This window comes from Hemicordylus capensis, chromosome 4 (genome assembly GCF_027244095.1).
Source record: "Hemicordylus capensis ecotype Gifberg chromosome 4, rHemCap1.1.pri, whole genome shotgun sequence".
In the NCBI taxonomy this organism is placed as follows: domain Eukaryota; kingdom Metazoa; phylum Chordata; class Lepidosauria; order Squamata; family Cordylidae; genus Hemicordylus; species Hemicordylus capensis.
In genome coordinates, this window is record NC_069660.1 from 113,213,536 (window position 1) to 113,231,551 (window position 18,016).

General features: G+C 42.7%; 1 protein-coding gene across 2 annotated transcripts in view; it reads left to right on the forward strand.

The window, feature by feature from the left end:
- PTGFR (prostaglandin F receptor) overlaps positions 1-18,016 on the forward strand; it is a 38,434-nt gene that overhangs the window by 16,440 nt on the left and 3,978 nt on the right. The window lies entirely within an intron of this gene.

Genomic DNA, 18,016 nt, shown 5'->3' on the forward strand with positions numbered 1-18,016 from the left:
CTGTAATGTTTCTGTAACTATGCATTAACATGACTTTCAATCCTGATTCACAGATCTGCTTATGATTATATTAATGTAAGTAAACTCAGATTTTAGCACATACATTGTACCTTAACAAGGCAATAAAAATATTTCTCCATAATTTACTGACTGGAACAGTAAATACATTTCTCATATTTTCAAAAGTGTAAAGTTTGTTTATGGATTAAATTCTGAATAGAGACAAATGCCTATGAAAATACACCTAAATCTTCTGTATATGGCACATGGTTCTCCCAATCTGTAAACAGGTGAATGTAGTTCATTTATTGTGAAGATATGGTTGGTCCTATCCACACTTTGTATCTATAATGTGTGAGTGAGTGAGTGAGTGAGTGAGTGAATAAGTGCCGTCAAGTCAATGTTGACTCTTAGTAACCACATAGATAGATTCTCTCCAGGATGATTGGTCTTCAACTTGGCCTTTCTGTGGTCTCTCTGTGGTGCATTCATTGCTGTCGTAATCGAGTCCATCCACCTTGCTGCTGGTCGTCCTCTTATTCTCTTTCCTTCTACTTTTCCTGGCATTATGGACTTCTCAGGGGAGCTGGATCTTTGCATAATATGTCCAAAGTATGATAGTTTGAGCCTGGTCATTTTTGCCTCGAGTGAAAATTCTGGATTGATTTGCTCTAGGATCCATTTGTTTGTTTTCCTGGCTGTCCATGGTATCCTCAAAAGTCTTCTCTAGCACCAAAGTTCAAAAGGCTCAATGCTTCTTCGAAGTCCAGCTTTCACATCCATAGAGGGTCATGGGAAAAACCATTGTCCAAACTATTCTAATCTCTGTAGGTATAGACACGTCACAGCATCTAAATATCCTTTCCAAGGCCTTCATTGCAACCCAACCAAGTGCTACTCTGTGGCGTATTTCTTCACTGCTGGATCCTTTACTATTGATGATCGATCCTAAAAGGCAGAAGCTATCCACCACTTCAGTGTCTTCATTATCAGTTATGAGGCTGGTTGTTGTACCCATTGTCATTAGTTTAGTCTTCTTTACATTTAGTCGTAGTCCCATTTTTTCACTGTGCTCCTTGACTTTCATTACTGGAGCTTGCAGATCATCTGCATTCTCAGCTGTCAGAGTGGTGTCATCAGCGTAGTGCAGGTTTAAAACCACGCTCATCTTCTTCCAATCCAGCTTCTCTCAGTATATGTTCGGCATATAAATTGAACAAAGAAGGAGAAGGTATACAGACTTGTCTTACTCCTTTGCTGACCTGGAACCAGTCTGTTTCACCATGTTCTGTCTGGACTGTGGCTTCCTGCCCTGTGTATAGGTTTCTCATGAGAACTTCATAAGGATTTGCCACAACTTGACATGGTCTATGCAATCGAAGGCTTTTCTGTAGTCAATAAAGCACATATTGACTTCTTTTTTGTATTCTTTGGCTTTCTCAATTATCCAGGGTGCATCAGCAATGACGTCTCTTGTTCCTCAGCCTTTTCTGAAACCAGCTTGAACATCCGGCATTTCTCTTTCCATGTAGGGCTCTAATCTGCACTGGATGATCCTGAGCATTATTTTGCTAGAGTGTGAAATTAAGGATATTGTGTGTTGGTTTGCACAAACTGTTAAGTCTCCTTTCTTTGGTATGGGTATGTAGACTGACCTCTTCCAATCTGTTGGCCACTGTGTCATTCCCCAAATTTGCTGGCATAGTTTGGTTAGAGCTTTAACTGATTCTTCTTCTATTGTCTGCCATATTTCTGTAGCTATTCCATCAATTCATGTAGCCTTCTGACTTGGTAATGACCGGAGTGCTGATCTAACTTCATCTTCCCCTACTAGAGGTTCCTAAAAGTAGGGCAAATCTTCTAGAGTATCTTGGATGTTGATGTCCCTGCTGTACAGATTTTCATCTTCTCTGAATAAGTTACTATCTGTCCTTTGGCATCCCTTAACATACCAATAGTGATGTGCACAGACCGGTCCGGAGGCCATTCTACAGGCCTCCGGACTGGTCTGTTCTTGGGGCAGTTTGAGGTCCACACACCGGGGTGGGGGTTCCTTTAAGGGCGGGGGGAGGGTGTACTTACCCCTCCCACTGCTTTTCCCCCACTGAGGTGCATTTGTTGTAAGCCTTTGGGGTGGCAGGATACCTCCCTGCTGCCCCTTCGCCCTCTCAGCTGCAAAAGGCTTCAGAAAGCCTTTTGCGTGTGCGCACGTCACAGAGACGTGACACACGTGCGATGTGCTCATGCACAAAAGACTTTCTGAAGCCTTTTGCAGCCGAGAGGGGGAAGGGGTGTCAGGGCGGTATCCTGCTGCCCCAAATGCTTACAACAAAATGTGCGCTGGTGGGGGGAAAGTGGTTGGAGGGGTAAGTACACCCTCCCCCCGCCCTTAAATGATCCCCCACCCCAGTGCTGGACTCCACAGCTCTGTGCACATCCATACATACCAATTTGAGGTTGGAACCTCCTTCTCAGTTCAGAGATCTTTTGTAAAACTTCCCTCCCCCCCCCGCCTCATGTCTATTTCCATCCTCACAGTCTTTACAGATGTTGTTGTAGTACTGCTCTTTGTCTCTTCTAACAGCTTTCTGAAATTCCCTATTAAGTTACTTTGTGAGGTCTTTATCTTTTTTGACTTTGGCTTCTCTCTTCTTCTTAGCATTTTCCACCGTCTGTTCTGATATCCATTTTGCTTTCTTCTGTTTCCTGGTCTTTGGCAGTCTCTCTTCACATTCATCCTTAACAACTTCTTTGATTTCATTCCATAGTTCCTCATCTTCCCTATCAATGAGGTTCAGAACTTCAAAGCAGTTCCTGATGTTTTCCTTGAAAATGGTGGGTACATTCTGAAGATCATATTGTGGAAACTGGATATCTCCCCCCGCCACACACACACTTTAGTTTGACTTGGAACTTGCACGTGAGCAGCTTGTGATCTGTTCCACAATCGGCCCCCAGCCACGTCTTTGCTGTTATAACTGAGCTCTTCCAGCTCCTTGCACCAATAATGTATTCAATTTGATTTCTGTGTACCCCACCTGGTGATGTCCATGTGTATAGGTTCCATTTTGGTTGTTTGAAGAATGTGTTAGCAATGAAGAGATCATTGACTTGGCAGAAACTAATAAGTTGTTTATTAGTACTCCCAGTGTACTTCGCTCAACCCTCCCAGGAACACTCACCCACCACTATGTGTGTACAACCTGCTCTTCCATTGAAGGAAATGGGGCAAGCTGAACATACAGATAACTCTATTTTTAGGAAACAGGAGAAAGCCATTTTGATGGTCTGAACCTGAGATGCTTTATTTTACATCTTGATGTCCTGTTGTTCTGCCAATATACCATTTCTGAATTTTTGTGGTCACTGACATTGATTATATTGCTCTTGTATTACTTTGCAATTCTACATATGCAGGCTCAACTCGTTTACATTTTGTCCTCCAAATAATACTGTCCTAATTTTATTACTCTTCCTGCGAAATCATTTTTACTTCATAATCCATCTCACTCCTGTGAAAGTATTTCTACTTCATAAAAGTAAAAGTCTTACCCCACCCATCTATTGAGATCTCTATATGGTAGGGAGATTAGAGAGCGCTGTAAGTAATACGTCAGTGTTTTGTTTCTTTTCTTCTCTTTTTAATGATGTCAGTCTGGTTGGCTAAATGGGAGAAATTCAAATAATAGCTGAGCAGAAGTAAAGTGCCTTCAGGACATGAATCATGGAGATATCTACTTCTTAAAAATAGAGTCAAAAATATAATCAGTAGAAAAAAAATATCTTGCTCTTTTATAGTCTTTCTTGCTTTGTTATTTTTGAAGTGGTCCAAAAGAGCTCTTGTCTACTAGCAGGTTTTTTTAGTTCAGAGTGGAGAGAGGGAGAGTGGAAGAGAGACTGCGGGGTGGGGGGGGGGGAGAAAGAGTGAGTGTACTGGGTGGAAGACTAAATTTGAGAAAAGTACTTATTCCAGCTGTTCTTCTGTGAGATGACCTTTTTTAAAAGGGAAAAAACCACATTAGCCTGAGATGGAAAAGCCAGAAGAATGAGTATTCACCATTATTATTTTTTTCTACTATATGGTTCAGATTAATATTTCTTGTGAGTAGCTTAATTAGTGCTAGCTAAGATATCCTGTTAAATTTCCTTAACAGTTTTGGCTAATGTTTGCATTAATATTATTTCTGTAATAATAGTGTTGTTTCTTTTGGTTCAGGCTTCTCAGTAGCTACCTATAACTGCCTATAATTGTGCCTTGAGGTGATCTGGCAGGTATGCGTTAAGAATGCTAGTTCTTCTGCTCTTTTTTTAGGCTGCATGTGACTAACTGGCCAGATGGATACTAAAGCTTTTTTCTAGTGATTGTTGTGGTCTTGTTTTTGTGGACTTATGATCTGTAAGTAATTTCATTGTAAGTAGGGGTGTGCATGAACCATGGTTCAAACCACGATTCGAGCAACTTCGGGGAGCAGGAAGCGGGAACTTTAAGAAAAGTCCATACCTGCTCTCCACCGTTCCATGCAGCTTCCTGCTGGGGTGGTGCATATTCTAATTACCCCTGTTTGGCACCAGCACGCACATGGCATCTGCGGGCAACATATGTATGGTCAGCAACACCATGCTGACTATGCAAATAGCACCTGTGCATGCATGTGCTGACCATGTGCGTGCTGGCACCATGCGGGGCTACTTGGGACATGTGCTGCCCCAGATGCATGGGTGGTGGGGAGCAGGTTTGGACTTTCTCTCTTCTTTCTTAAATTTCCCACTCCTTGCTTCCAAAAGATGCTTGAACCACAGTTTGAACTGTGGTTCATGCACAGCCCTAACTGTAAGTTCCTATTTTATGTTTAGATTTAAATTCTGAAATGATGATTTAAGCTACTTGTGAGAGGTGTACATGTAGTATAATATATCCCATTCAAACCTATGAGATAGTGCTTATATTTTTCTGGAATGTCCCTTATTTCTATAAAGAATGAGTATTCCAAGTACAGTAAGTGATTTTTGGTAGACAGGAGGACTGCAGTAGTATAGAGAATCGCCTCCCTCCACGAATGTGTGTGTGGCATATACACTACAATCTACACCCTTATATGGCCTTCTTCATTTGTTTAAATGGACTCGTGTCATAAATTGCAAGTGGGATTTGGCTCTCTTAGTTGGAATTAACTGGGAACGTTCAAACTGTTTTCAGTAGGGACGTGCCCAAAACTGCTTCGGTGCCGGGGAGGGTGCACTCACTCCTCCCACCACATTTCCCCCACTGGCGCTCCATTATTTTCAATCCCCTTGGGGTGGCAGCGTTCCTCCCTGCCGCCCCGTTGCCCTCATCAGCTGGAAGTGGCTGGAAGTACAAATCGTGCATGTGCCTGTCGCGTGCACACGCACGCACACAACGAACGCACGTGCGATCGGTACTTCCAGCCACTTCTGGCTGATGAGGGCAACGGGGTGGCAGGGAAGAACGCTGCTGCCCCAAGGGGATTGAAAATAATGGAGCACCAGCAGGGGATATGCCGCGGGAGGGATGAGTGCACCCTCCCCCCCTTAAAAAACCACCCCTGCTATCGCCGAAACGGCCCCCAGAGCTGAAACGTTTTGGAGGCCTTTATAATGGCCTCCGAAATGTTTCGAGCTCAAGCCTAGTTTTCAGTACTGGGAAACCCAGGTTTTTCTATGTTCACACATCCATCATCTTGAATTGGGGTGGATGGCATCATTACAAACTATGTCCTTGAGCCATCCCTATGTGTCCCTACAGCTGTAGCAAATTTAGTTCAGTTTGGTTAGGCAGTTCACAAGTTAGCCCACTTGTGCCTCAAATGTTTACACATGTGCCATCTTGAACTGGGGTGGATGACATCATCAGAAACTATACTGTTGAGGTGTCCCTATGTGTCCCTACAACTGTACCCAATTTGGTTCATATTGGTCCAGGCATTGCAAAGTTGATAAGGGAGAGGGGTACACAGATGGACACACATTCTCTCTCTCTCTCTCACTCTCTCTCTCTCTCTCTCTCTCTCTCTCTCTCACACACACACACACACACACACACACACACACACACACACACACACACAATATGCCGGGTGATATCATAAGCTTATAGGCTAAAAAGCTAGAAAAATGCAGTGGTTATGTGAATCCCCCTATCACAGTTTTGAAGTGTCTGCCTCTGCCACATAACAGTCTTTTTCGTCCATGTATCCAGTCCTAGACTGGGAAGCATCCCTTTTCAGGTTTATATTTAGTTTCATTTTCTGGGCTTCCTTCAAATATAGCAAAAGTTGTGATTATGTGACTTTGCTCAACATATCACTAAATGCTTAACTTGAAGCATGTACTTAAGTTCTACAAAAGTCTCGCAGCTACTTGATGCTGGGCACAAGTGACCAAGTATTGCTTATATGCAAGCCACAAATTAAAATGAATGCATGGAAGTACTGCTTGCTTTAGTAAGGAAGGAAATAAACACATCATAACTTTAAACAAAAGAATATATCTGATTATTCCAAGTGCAGTCCGGGTCACTTTTGCAACCAATTTAACATTTAACCAAATGTTAGCCCAGTATTGCTTCAAATGTTTATGCATCCACCATATGGAATGGGGTAATTACATTCATCACAAAGTATGCTGTTGAGGTGTCTCTATGTGTCACTCACTACAGTTGTACCAAATTTGGTTCATATCGGTTAGATGGTCCACAAGTTAGCCCACTTGCGCCTCAGATGTTCATGCATCCACCATCTTGAATCAGGGTGGATGACATCATCACAAACTATGCTATTGAGGCACCCCTATGAATCCTTACAGCTGTAGCAAATTTGCTTCAAATCTGATAGGCAGTTCAAAAGTTAGCCCACTAAGTGGGCTTGCACCTCAAACATTTACATGTCCACCATCTTGAAAGGGGGTGGATGACATCATCATAGACTACGCTGCTGAAGTGCTCTTATGTGTCACTCACTACAACTGTATGAAATTTGGTTTAAATCATTGAGATGGTCCACAAGTTATCCCACTTGCACTTCAAATGTTCATGTGTCTGCCATCATGAATTGGGGTGGATGACCTAATCACCAACTACCATGTTGAAGTGTCCCTATGTGTCCCTGCAACTGTACCCAATGTAGTTCATATTGGTCCAAGCATTGCAAAGTTGTGTGTGTGTGTGTGTGTGTGTGTGTGTGTGTGTGTGTGTGTGTATGCGCACCCAGAGAATGCTTGGTGGTCTTATAACCATAAGATGAAAAAGTAAAAGATGCAGGAATTTGGTATCCTAAATAACCAAAGCTACATATGCTTTACTGGTGTATATTGAAAGCATCAGCAATTTAATTAGGTCTGCCAGTTAGTTATCAAATGTTAAAAGGTGTGGAGGGAAAAAATATTTATATATTTATCATTTATATTTATACTCTGCCTTCCAAGGCAGCAAAGAAAATATTTAAAAATATTTAATTCCAAGGAGGCTAAGAAATATTAAAACACAACATACAAAATTAAGAGAACAAAAACACATACAAACTGCTACTACTGCTACTACTACTAATATTTATATTCCACTTTTCAACAAACATTTCCAAAGCTGTTATGTAGATAAATAATAAATAAATAAGATGGCTCCCAAATCTAAAAAGAAATATATGACAGACACCAGCAACAGCCACTGGAGGGATACTGTGCTGAGGGTGGAGAGGGCCAGTTGCTCTACCCTGCTAAATAAAGAGAATCACCACTAAAAAGGTGCCTCTAGGAACATAGGAAGCTGCCATTTACTGAGTCAGACCATTGGTCCATCTAGCTCAGTATTGTCTTCACAGTCTGGCAGCGGCTTCTCCAAGGTTGCAGGCAGGAATCTCTCTCAGCCCTATCTTGGAAAAGCCAGGGAGGGAACTTGAAACCTTCTGCTCTTCCCAGAGCGGCTCCATCCCCTGAGGGGAATATCTCACAGTGCTCACACTTCTAGTCTCCCTTTCATATGCAACCAGGGCAGACCCTGCTTAGCTAAGGGGACAAGTCATGCTTGCTACCACAAGACCAGCTCTCCTCTTTGCCCAGTTAGCAGGGGAGAACAACATATTACAACGGGAATGTCCCAAATAACTGTATCCCAAATAACCACAGCCGTAGACCAGCACAGCAGTCAAAGACTACAGGCAGGAGAGAACAAAATTGCTTTTTCCTGCCACCAAAAGGCAAACAGAGTTGGAAGGGTGGAAGAGCCATGTGGAGAGCATTCCACTGTCAGGGGGCAATAACAGAGAAGGCACTGTCATGCCTGCAGGATGTGGACTCCTGCATCTTTTATTCCTTTTTAATATTAAGGCAGATAGAAAAATAAATCCGAAGAAGTGACCAGCCTTCAAAAGTCTGAGGTTTTTACTAGCAGCCTGACTCTTCTCCTAACACACACACCCCTATATTACGTTTGTGGTATACTGTCAGTCTGAAAGGGAAATCCCCACCCCCACCCCGCATTTACAAATGCTTTCCCACCTAGGTGCTATTCCTTCCTTGATTTTTTCATGTGAAGCAGATCTTGTGTGATGGACAATCACCTGAGGAAAACAAAAGGCAGTCCAAGTACTTGGGGCCACTGAGGACTTTAAAGGTGATCACTCGTGCCTTGAATTGGACCCAGAAACAAACAGGCAGACAGTGCAGTTCTTTAAAGATGCGAGTAATATGCTCCCTCACCATGGTCTCAATGAGAATCTTTGTTTGTATTATCTGAAGTTTCAGGATACTCATCAAGAGCAGTCCCATGCAGAATACATTACAGTAGTCCAAATGCTAGCTAACTGTAGCCAGATCTGCCCATTACAGGAACTGGCACACCATCTGAAGCTGAGTAAAAGGACTGGCCCTATCCACCCCCAGCACAGTACCTCCAGTGACTGTTGCTGGTGTCTATCTTGTGTTTCTCTTTAGATTGTGAGCCCTTTGGGGACAGGGAGCCATCTTATTTGTTTGTTATTTCTCTTTGTGACCCTGAGCCATTTATGGAAAGGTGGTATAGAAATTGAATAAATAAATAAATGGCCATGGTCACAACCTGAAATAATGCCAGGGCCAGGAGAACCTCCAAACTGGAACCTTTTATTTCAGCGGGATTGCTGATAACCCAGTCTCATATCAGTTTCTCAGCTGAATAATAGCACCTTCCTCTTGTCATGATTAAGCCTCAGTTTGTTAGTCCACATACAGCTCATAATGACCTCCAAAACTTGGTTCAGAACTTCTACTGATGCCTGGAACCAGATAACAGACCTGTGTGTCATTAGCATACTGGTAGCACTTCATACTAAATTTCAGGACAAACTCTCCCAGTGGTTTCATGTAGATCTTAAACAGCATGGGCAAGAGATCTGGCACCCATAAGCCAATGGTCAAGGCCAGAACCAGTTCAAGACCATCCCTGCAACCCCATCTCTGTGTAGTGGTCTAGAAGGATACTGTGGTCAATGATACTGAAGGCTGATGTCCTGTCAGTGGTTAGTAATGTTCACACAAAGGTTGTAAACTTAAAGAAGGGGAAATTGAACCAGATGTAAATGAAAATGAAGTTTTCTTTCTTATTTTCAGAGAACAGGATGGAATCTTTCACAGTGAGGTTGTTCAGGTTTTATGGTCAGATTAATTTACTTTTCTTCAATTAAAAATAAAATCAATTTATATGCTTCAACTGAGTGCTGTAGTAGTGATTCACTAGCCCTGCAGCTTCATTTATTGCACAGCTCTTAACAAATATTCCTAATTATTTTTGTCTTTTAAAGTCAGTAATCGTTTATACATTGAAATAGTAAACTACAAAAGATTTCCTTTCTTCCCCCTTCTGTAAACTACAGAAGATTTCTGAGACTCAGAACTGCAGACAATACAGAGCAGAAGAAAAAGAGAAAAGGCAACTTCAGTTGGTGAAGAAAAATATTGAGTTTGGCAGGATTTTCTTTATTGTAAAACAAGGTGAAAGTTAAGCTTAAGAAGCTCTGCTAGTTCAATGAAAAAAAAGTCAAATCAGCTTACTTGCTTCAGGTGTCTTGCATATCAATGACAGACAGTGAGGCTATTCTCACGACTGCAGGAAAGCGGGCTAAGGGAGCACAGCCCGCTTTTCTGCAGTTGTGTGCTACAACAGGAGCTGCGCAGCTCCTGGCAGCAAACCTCGCTAAGTGCCCCACCCCCCGTTAAGCAAGGTTAGTGGCGCGAGCATTCCGCTAACCCCATTTCCCCAATTGTGAGACGTGGTGACTCACAAGGAATCCCCTGACTGGGAGGCTACAGCAAACATCTCGGTGTTGGGGGTATCCCCAGAACTCCCCACACACTCGCACAGGGCATCCTGGGACTTCTGGGGGACAGGTGGCCCTCCGCTCCCCACCACCACTACCAGCTCAGTGATGGAGCCAGTTGTCATGTGGGTGGCCGATTTGGCTAGAATTTAGTAGTTTAGAGTTTAGTAATGACTTTTTAACTAATAGAGTTAGGAATGACTTTTTTGAGGATATGCAAAGTTTGTTCATCATTATTTTATTCCTGGGATTTCCTCAGATATTTGTGTCCTTAATGCTTTACCTGTTGTGCACTCAAGCATTTCACTACACATATTTTTGGAACATATTGACTAGTCCTTTATGACGCTTTGGATTTTCTTTTTGTGTATAGCAACATCATCTGCTAGACATCCAAAAGGCTTTAATCTAACCACATCATAAACACCATTGGTACTCTGAGAGATCCTCAGCTCTTCCTCAGTAGCATGTTGAGTACCATCCAACCTGAGGGGCCCATCATCCAGCACTACGCACTACATTGACAATCATTCTTTTTTGTCTAGCCATGTGGGGTTTTTTTGTAAAATACAGGAGTGGTTTACCATTGCCTTCTCCCGTACAGTATAAAATGATGCCTTCATCGTCCTCACTGAAGTGATTGTCTGCTTCCAGCACCTTCCTATATCGCTGCTGCCCAATATAGGTGCCTGCTTGCTTTAGCTGGACAGTTGGCATGACCTTCGCACTTTGGGTGACCCTACTGGGAGTATACCACCTAGTGTACTTTGCTCATCCCTCCCAGGAACCGCCCCCCCCGCCATGATGAGGCAGCATAGCAGGACTTGGGGTGGACATAGTACATAAGTCTTAATAAAAATTTAATAAGTTTTCTGTTATGACATTAACACAGCATAGGATAGATCTGATGGACCTGTCAGTGGCACATACTGTAGAAAATCCATGACAGAAAATATGACAGATGACCTCAAAAATAACAAACATTTAAAAAAATTAATGATGCATTTTATTTTTTATTAATTGGCAACTCTTACATTAAATGACAGCTTGTTAATTATGAAAATATAGTGAATTCTTTCAAAGTTACATTTGAGATTTTGATCATTCGCACCTTGCTATTGAAATCATGAATTGCATCATCGATGTTAAGGGAATGGCTTTTGACTGTTCTGTGTAAGGAATCCAACCAATCCTGGGTCATTGTAAAACTTGTGTCAGTGTTGAGAAACTTCTACAAGTTGCTCTCTTATAGGAGAAGCTTGTTACTGGTGGTACTATATAATTGGTATAACAAGCCTTGCATCATGCATGCCAGCCAGTTTTGTAATATAAGCTAGACCAATTCCACTATAACACATGTGGTGTGGCGTGTGGACTAGCCTCGCATCAGGTATGGAAAATGTGTAATTGTGTGATGTTAAAGAGAACCTACTGCACTCAGAGGTGCTCTAACCCCCGGACCTTGGGGCCCCAACCCTTGGCCTCTAAGGCACGGAGGCCCCCCCCCAAGGCTGCCCGCCCTCCTGCCACTGTTATGAGCTCTCCTACCCCTGTGAAACCTCCCCCACTTCCACGAGCCTGCACCCCTGATATGCCAGTTGCTCGTGTGTGTGACCGGCAGGCCTCCTCCCCGCCTGTGGTGGGTGGAGTGGGAATGGCCGCTGAGCCTGACCAGCTGGCTAAGTGTCCTCTTAGAACTACAAAGTGCTCCAGTGTGCCAGCGCAGTTTGAATACAGTGTCACAAGCCCGTGATGTCACGGGGAAAAACAGAGCAAGACATTTTTTTAAAGATGTAATTGCTTCTGCTGCGGCAATAGCATTTATCTTCCTTTAACATATTGTGACACTTCTATAGCAACCAATAGGGATAGTGGTGCCAGCAGTGTTCAGGGACTATAAAACTATTGATAAAACGTATAGTCTCTTTCCCATCCTTTTAATAAAAAGACCTTATTAGTAAAACATTACAATATCTTCTGAGGAGATTGTACCTGTCTGTGGACAGTAAAAGAACTCTGATGAATAATAATAGAACATTTCAGAATTCTGGAAACAGAGCATGTTAGGCTTGTACAGGCTCAAAATCCTCAGATCCAATCTGACCCAACCCAACAGCGAAATTGTTGGGAGCAACCAGCATGACCTCCCCCAATGACATGAACCCCCACAAAAGCCTGTGGCTCCCAAATTCTGAGGGTCTCGTAACCCTCAGAAACATATTTGCTGGTGGCACAATGGGCTGACTGGCAAAAATTGCTCCTCCCCCATTGCATATATGGAATGTTAGCCTGAATGTCACTCAGTCTTAATGTGTTGATTGACTTTACTTTGCAACAGTGAGTTTATATACAGAATATACAGATATATACAGAATAAATCAATATATTTATTCTTACTAAATATACACTTATGCATATTTAATCAGAAGTAAGTCTCACTGGCTGACATCCTGACTAAATTTCCTTGAGGAAGTCCCACTGAAATTAAAAGCACAAGTTAGGCTTACCTAACTTGTGCTTTTAATGTCAATGGGACTTCCTCAAGGAAATTTAGTCAGGATGTCAGCCACTATGCTCAATGGAGCTAGCTCCCAGGAAAGTATGCATAGAATTATGGCCTTGGCCTATACAATGAGACATTTCCAAGTAAAAAGACAAAGGATTGAGCTGCAACTCTATGTTTCTCCTATGTATTTTAGAGTCCATTGGACCACTTTGAGCTCTCACTATGGAGCAGGTTGAAATTAAAGTTAAAAGAAGTATATAAAGCCCATAAATGAAAAATGTAAACTTTCATTAGCAAGAACTTCCTTCCACTGGTTTGTATTAAAACGAAGTGAGCATATTGCTTTTTGGATGTTTTATGATATCTCTCCTCAGGGGGTAGAAATGTTCAATTATGGCTGCTTAATGAAACAATTACAATTACAACTTCATTTTACTAAGCAATTTTAGATAGCCATTCGGAAAAATACAGTTATTTTTGTGTGTGAGTACTCTGCAAGAATTAAGAGCTACAATTACAACTCTTCTCCCTCTCTCACAACACTAAAACCAGGGGACATCCATGAAAATGAAGGCCAGGAAATTTTTAGTCAGAAGGACCGACAAAAATAAGTACTTTTTGTAGGGGAAGAATGACAGTTCAGTCCCCAAATAGAAGCGCAAAACCAGTTTGGTGAAAAAGCAGCAAAGCAAGAGGTCTTGATACAGTTCTTTAGTTTTGAAGAACTACACATTTTTTAAAAGAAAAGGTTACAAACAAATGTGAAAAAGCCTGCAGCTTAATTTCAGCTGTAGCTCATGGCTGAAGAGAGAAACCAAAACAAACAGTCATCTCTGGAGAGACAAAATGGAGACTAACACTGGAAGAACAAAGAGGGGAGGAGCAGTGTTCCCTCTAACAGAGATTCACAGAAGCTGCTGACTACAACTCCCATAATCCCCAGCCAAAGGCCACTGCAGTTGGAGTTGCTGGGACTTGTAGCGAACAACATCTGGGAATCCCTATTAGAGTGAACAGTGGGAGGAGTCTAGCACTTTTACCCATGGCGCTACCCCCCCCCCCACACCAGTGGTCACTATGAGACATTGCAGCTGAGAGCTGATGCTGCCAGGGTCCTAGCTCCACTACTTTTTTTTACACAGTGCATAATTAATCAATGGAATTTTTGGCCACGGGATATGGTGATGGCTACTAGCTTAGAAGGCTTTAAAAGGGGCTTAGACAAATTCATAGAGAACAGTTCTATCAATGGCTACTAGTCTGGTGTCTAGTAGACTGGTGCCATCAAATACCAGTTGCAAGGAAGCAACAGCAAGAGAGACAGAGTGCCCTCAACCCTTGCCTGTGGGTTTCTTGGAGGCATTTGGTGGGCCACTGTGTGAAACAGGACCCAAGCTAGGCTTAGAGCCTGATCCAGTTTGCACGTGCAGTACAAGGTGAGGAGTGATTTTCATAGATCTTGCCTTTCCCCTGAAGCTCACTGTGACTCCAAGAAATATGTCCTAGAAGCCCTCAGGGTCATATTTTCTGTAGGCACAGTAGATTCAAGAGCAAAGGGAAGGGAAGGGACTAGTGCAGTGTTAGCTTTCTTAATGAAGCGGATTAGTCTGGATGTCAGGTAGTCACTTGAAATGCTGCTCTTTGTTGAGTTATTTATTTATATTATCTTTAGACAAAATATGGATCATGTTGAGGGAATGATTGGGAATGACCTTGTTAACAGGATAGTCCTGGAGAAGTTTTATTTTTAGCAGTAGTGTAGGTAAATTGAAGTTTATGTTTATGCAATGAGTACAGCTTTAACTGTTGAATGAGCATGAGAAAAGATTCAGCTAGTGCTGATCACTGACAGGAATGGCAAGTAACAGAGGAGATAGGTAACTAATTTTTCTTAATGGGTTTGTGCATGCCATGAATTGACATATTCATCCTGTTTTAATAACCTATTATCTGGTGCAAACAATATATTGTGGACAAATCTGCCATCTTTTCTCCAGTGGGTTGTTATTGCCAGAAAATATGAACTGACATATGAGGATGTGCATACTGAAGAATGGCATGAGCTAATATGCAAACAGAAAAAATATCTGTCGAGGATATGATGTATATATTCTAAGCTACTCTAAGTATGGAATAACACTTTCTCTCAACAAAGGTCCCATTCATTCTGATCTGCATATAGTACTACTAAATAGGATAGAGACCATAGAAATGCAAATGCACATGCACACACACGCGCGCACACAGAGGGACTAGATTTATAATTTGCCTTGCCTTTGTTTTGGAACTCTCAAGTTTGTGTTCTTGCAAATTTGGCAGTAACATCAAATTTGGAGAGCATCACATCAAACACTACTGACTCACTGCATTAGCCTCTTAATGAAGCTGATATACAATCTTGCCAGTTGTTTTCCCTTGGTGTTAATCAGTTCCTCCTGCCTGAGACTAAAGATTTTCTTATTCTCTCAAATGCAATGTTAACAATTAAGCAGTCAAACCCTAAGCTAATTATAGACATTGCAAATGACAGACTTGCTCTTTTGCTGCATTTTTACTAACACATTTTATTGGTTTTTAAGAAGCCATTCTGATACTTCATGTGACATCTCCAATCACAAATTTCTAAAGCTTCCGCTAGAACCACCTTAAGATATAAAAGATTCTCATGTATTTAGAGGATGAGATATAGAATGGGATATTGAGCAATTCCTATATTATGTTGGTGTTATTGAAGTTCTGGTGCTGTTCGTGCTGCACCGGCCCTAGGGGAAGGGGCAATATTCATCCATCTCCCCTTCCCCTGAAGTCCACTGTGACTCCCAAAAATATTTCCCTGAAGGCTGTGTGACACTCAAGGATGTATTTCTAGGAGTCACAGTCAGCTTGAAAGGGAATCGGAAATCAATGCAAATTGTCCTTGTCACCATAGCACCAGTAGTCTGGTGGAAGGTCATTAACATGACTGTCAGCTGGGTTGGGGAGGGTGGGCAGGGGAAAGGCAGGCAAGAGCGTGGGTGGGGGATAAGACCTACCTTTCCCCCAGATGATCCAGCGGAGTTCATAGCTGTGAGACTCCCACTTGACCAGTGCTCACATGAGCCGCGTGGTGTTTTGGAGGCCAGGAAAATGTGTCATGGCCTCCAGATATCCCACATTGTGATATCTGAGGATCAGGTGAGGGGACATGGGCAGAGAAGCAGAGTAGCTGTGGTCTACAAGAATCATATCTCCCCTATCAGGATCCCTGTTGAGCTCTGGGAAGAACATATAGGTTCCAAGTTCCCTCCCTGGCATCTCCAAGATAGGGCTGAGAGGGATTCCCACCTGCAACCTTGGAGAAGCCACTGCCAGTCTGTGTAGACAATTTTGAGCTAGATAGACCAATGGTCTGACTCAGTATATGGCAGCTTCCTATGTTACTATGTTCCTAAGTGTCTGACCTTATCAGATGTGTGTACTTAAGTTTGGAGACCAGGGATAGACTGGCGCTTCTGTAGGTGTACCGATCACCCTGCTACCCAACAGAGTCCCTAACTGAGCTGATGGACTTGGTCTTAGGCTTGGTGTTGGAGTCTTCCAGGCTTGTGGTGGTGGGAGACTTCAGAGTTCACTTTGGGACCAATTTGTCTGGGCAGCTCAGGGGTTCATAGCAGCCATGACAACTATGGGCCTATCCCAGGTGGTCTTGGACCAACACACATTGCTGGTCACACACTTGATCTGATCTTTCACTCTGATCAGTGTGGTGTTCTGTGGGTGGGGACTCAAGTGATTTATCCATTGTCATGGATGGACCACCATCTGGTTAAGGTTGGACTCACAACCATGCCTAACCTCTGCAGGGGTAAGGGGCCTCTTAGGATTAGAATAACCACCCAAGAAGTTTATTGGATCGACTAGAATTCCAAGAAGACTTGGAAAGATTTAGTATTGGCTCTGCTGGTGGTTCTGTTGATGCCCTGGTGGAAAATTGGAACAGCAAACTCATCAGGACAGTAGACATAATTGCTCCTAAGCATCCTTTCCAAGCCACTTTAAAATTGTCCAAAATAACAAAAGTGGTATACAGAACTATGGAAGCTGAAGTGGCAAAGTAGATGACTGGAGCGCAAGTGGAGAAAGACTACTCAAATCTGACAGATTATAACATAGAGGTCATTTGAAGATCTATGTTCAGGCAATATGTGCAGCAAAGAAGCAATTCTTTGCTGCCAGTATTACATCCGTAAGCTCAAGTCCAGTGGAGTTGTTCAGGGTTGTGAGATGCCCCTCCTTCCTTGAATCAGAATTTGGAACCATCAATTACCCGCTGTGTTGTTTTTAATGAGGTTTTTTTGTTGTTGGCAAAATCTCTTGTATTCGGGCTGACTTAGACCCCACAATTACTGCAGTGTCTGATGCGGAAGTGTCCAGCAACTCATTTTATGTGATTATGTTGGATCAATATCAGTTTGTGATTCCTGAGGATGTGGACAAGCTGCTTGGAATGGTGCAGCCTACCACCTGTTCTCTTGACCCTTGTCTGACATGGCTTATACTGTCTAGCAGAGGGGTTTTTGTAGAAGGCCTGGTGGATAGTCTAAAGCTATCTGAGGTGCTAACAAAGAGGGGAGCATTTGGCTATTTCTTTAGAAGAATTGCACTTAATTAACTCGTGTTTACTTTAGCTTCCTCACCTGCACTGAAATCAGAGAGGAGAGCAGAGGAATAGTCCTCTTACAGTCACGAGTCACACTTTGACCTGGAGTTATCTTTTCCCATGCTTCCAGCCAAGTGACATACCCTTGTGAGTTAGCTTCATGTAAGCAAATGGTGAGCCCACAATCCCTTTCATTGTGAGTTTGGAGAGGCGAAATGGAATCTATAAGCCTGTAGCTCCAAATCAGGTGTAAGGATGCTACTGGGAGCCCCCAAACAGGCTATCTTGGTAACACTGTCTCAGGCCTTCCATGGCTGGTAAGGTTGAGGAGGTAGTGGCCTTCTAGCTCCAGGCTGTCTTGGAAGAAACTGATTATCTAGACCCATTTCAAACTAGCTTTCGGGCAGGCTATGGGATGGAAACTGCCTTGGTCAGTCTGATGGATGATCTCCAATTAGGAACTGACAGAGGGAGTGTGACTCTGTTGGTCCTTTTGGATCTCTCAGCAGCTTTCGATACTATCATCTATGGTATCTTTCTGGAGCATCTGAGGGGGTTGGGGGGTGG